Here is a 3,208-nt window from a genome sequence, read left to right as displayed (position 1 = left end):
TGACTAAAGACCCCCCTTTTGTCCTAGTTGATTTATCCCGGATGGATTTTCGGAAGATATGCACCATACCAACCGGGACTAAAGGCAAGTTGTAGTGTTATTTTCCTAGACATAGATGTGTGTTAGACGTGCACGCATACTGGTCTGTGCAAATGTGTACGTTGCGTTTTATACAAATACTGCCTCCACGCAGCATCCTTTGGAGCCACTTCGTTCCATATTCATCTTTTTGTCCTGATCGACACTTTGGCTTAAACCCTTCCCTAGTTAGACAGAAGGAATGAACTCCAAGATCCATTTCTTAGTTCGAGGTTTTGCAGTGGCGGCAATCATTTTGCTCCACGCTGGTGGAAGCCATGCTAACGTTGATCCTTCTGAGACAGCCGATGATCATACGCCTATCCAGAGATCATACACTGATGGGTAAATGATCTGACTTGTTTTCTCCATTGCTTATACAGTTTTAGTTAGATCCAGACTATCCAGTTAATCTCATCTTCATCATGATCCAGTTGTGGTCCTAACACCTAAATTTGGCACTTTCAGGGCGCATCTACTGAGTAGCGAGGTGATCAACGAGCACTGGGGGATGGTGAAGACGAAGGGCAGCCAGTTCGTCGTCGGCGATCGGCCGTTCTACTTCAATGGCTTCAATACATATTGGCTGATGATGCACGCCGTCGACCCGTCCACCAGGGGAAAGGTCACACAAGTGTTTCGGCAGGCGGTGGCGGTCGGGCTGACGGTGTGCCAGACGTGGGCGTTCAACGACGGCGGACACATGCATGGCGCTCCAGAAGGCACCCTCCGTCTACGACGAGAGCGTCTTCAAGGTAAGATTCGAGCTCGCCAACTGGTTCAATTTCTGAGACACCGACTTCAGACTTGCATTTGCTATATTTGCTTCTCATGCATGCTTGATATTTACTGGATTTGAAATGTGAAGTGACTTGAATAGTTCGATTTTGATGGGATCTGGAATCCAATCGAATCAATAATCAAACCTAGCTTGAAACCAAACAGAGCGGGGAACTTTTCCAAAATACCTTACATGATGTTGCTGATTATGGATGCCATCTGTTTTTGTAATAAGTACAACTGTACAAGTCCCAGTACCTTACATTATCTGTAACTAGAAAATGTCATTCTTGTCTGTGAAATAGTTTTAAGGATTGCTTATTTATTGACGAGTTGACGTACACGTATGCAGGCGTTGGATTTCGTCTTGAGCCAGGCAAGGAAGTACAGAATCAGGTTGATATTGTCACTTGTGAACAACTGGGACGATTACGGTGGCAAGGCGCAGTACGTACAATGGGAGACGCCGGCGTCAAGGTCACCTTCAAAGATGACTTCTTCTCCGACCAGACCGTCAAGGGCTAGTTCAAGAATAACGTCAAGGTCTAACCAAAACCTGGAGTCCTGGAGTACTGAATTTCATATGTATTGTGGTTGCTACATTTTTAATTTGTCAGTGACACTTATGCATCGGATATACTATATATCTTACTATAGAACATGCTGTCGAGGGTCAACACATACACAAACTTGATGTACAAGGATGACTCAGACCATCTTCGCGTGGGAGCTCATGAATGAACTGCGCTGCACTTCCGATCCAACCGGGAACAAGCTCCGGTGGGAGAGTAGTATAGCTAAAGGGAATTCGGTGGAGGTTGAGGAAGAGATTCGAGAGAGTAGAGTGAAGCGTGACATCCCACGGATTCTCGATGCGTTGAGAAAACTAGCGACTCGAACCATAGTCACCCACCCCGTGGCACAGATCCTCGCTGGTGAGGATCAATTAGGGTCGGGTCGGAGGAAGAAGAAGGGAGCGGCTGATTTGGGCCAGCCTATTAAGGCCAACTCAGCCCAACTAGATATTAAAGACCACTTTGTGCATTCCTACACGTCATTGACAACCACTCTTACCAACCCCCGGTGTGGCACTAGTTCAAGATCCGGTTGGCAAGATCTTAGGATCCAACTACAGACCAGTTCCCCGCTCGCGCAAGAGAAATCTGAAGCTTTGGAGATCAAGAAAAATTGCCGATCAAGGTACGCTCGGCTAATCCTAGATCTTTCACAGAGGTGGTTAGGTAAAAAGAGATGGACAGAAGATTACAGTGGCATGGTAAGGGTCTTGAGACAGGGGTAGTTTCCGAGATGGTTGGGATATTAAGGATGCAAGATTAGGTTGGGATGCGCAGAATGGTAGAGGGAGAGATCAATTCACTGGTTGTTTCCGTGATCCAAGAGATGGGCGATATGCCCTGTACCAAGGAGGAACTGGTGGTAGAGATAAAGATCTAGTGGACTGAAATCAGGGTGGAACCGGACTGAAATCAGGGTGGAACCCATGGGCAGGAAGAAGCTAAGGGAGCAAGACGAGAGAGAAGTTCGCGAGATGACAGATTATGATCTTAAACATAAGTTGTATAGCAAACAAGATGAACGCTGCATGAACTCTTTTAATCTCATTCAACTTATCATTCCACGTGGGATAAGGCAGGTAGAGATCAGGCGAGATTTGGCCGCCCACACGTGGGTGCGCCCCTGCGTTGTTGGCTGGTTGGGCTAAAACCAAACATTCCAAAAGAGCAACAAGTTTGACAAATGGTCTCCAAGTTAGGAAGGGTCGTACAAGATAGTGAAGGTGTTCTTTGGAAATTCTTATATGGTGGATACTTTGTTGGGACAACCACCTCCTAGAACTCTCAACGGAAGGTATTTGAAGAAGTACTATCCAAATGTATGGCAAGATGATTAAATGTAACCTGGTCGATATCTTCAAATATCGCCCTTAGAATGAATGGATGGTGAATTTTGTAAAGAGCATCGTCCTTAGACTTATTTTTTATTTTATGGTACACAAACTTTACTAAAATAAAGGGGGCATGTGTTGGTGGCCAAAATTGGCATCAAGCCGATCAGACGAGGCCGACTGGTCAAACCAAGTTCATCGAAGTAGTTTGACCGGTCCAGGTCCTGTAGCCGATCTAGCAGTACAAACCGGTCTGACCGGTTTGTGTAGGCGGTCTGACTGACCAGTCCAACTCTAGTCCAAGTAGAATTAAGGAATCCTTGTAGATTAAGACTTGTAAAAGGATTTTGGAGCAAGACATCCTTACCCTATAAATATAAAGGTCCATAGCCGATTGAGGCTAATCCCAATCGATCAATCAATAGTACCTTTACTTTTTATCTC

General features: G+C 45.6%; 1 pseudogene; it reads left to right on the top strand.

Annotated features, from left to right (window-relative positions):
* The first annotated feature begins 228 nt into the window (after window positions 1–228).
* Window positions 229–1,528, top strand: LOC101782530 (annotated as a pseudogene).
* Window positions 1,529–3,208: the final 1,680 nt, after the last annotated feature.

The sequence above is a fragment of the Setaria italica genome, chromosome III (genome assembly GCF_000263155.2).
Source record: "Setaria italica strain Yugu1 chromosome III, Setaria_italica_v2.0, whole genome shotgun sequence".
In the NCBI taxonomy this organism is placed as follows: Eukaryota; Viridiplantae; Streptophyta; class Magnoliopsida; order Poales; family Poaceae; genus Setaria; species Setaria italica.
The sequence above is the reverse complement of the archived record's forward strand: the minus strand, read 5'-3'. Positions and strand labels throughout refer to the sequence as shown.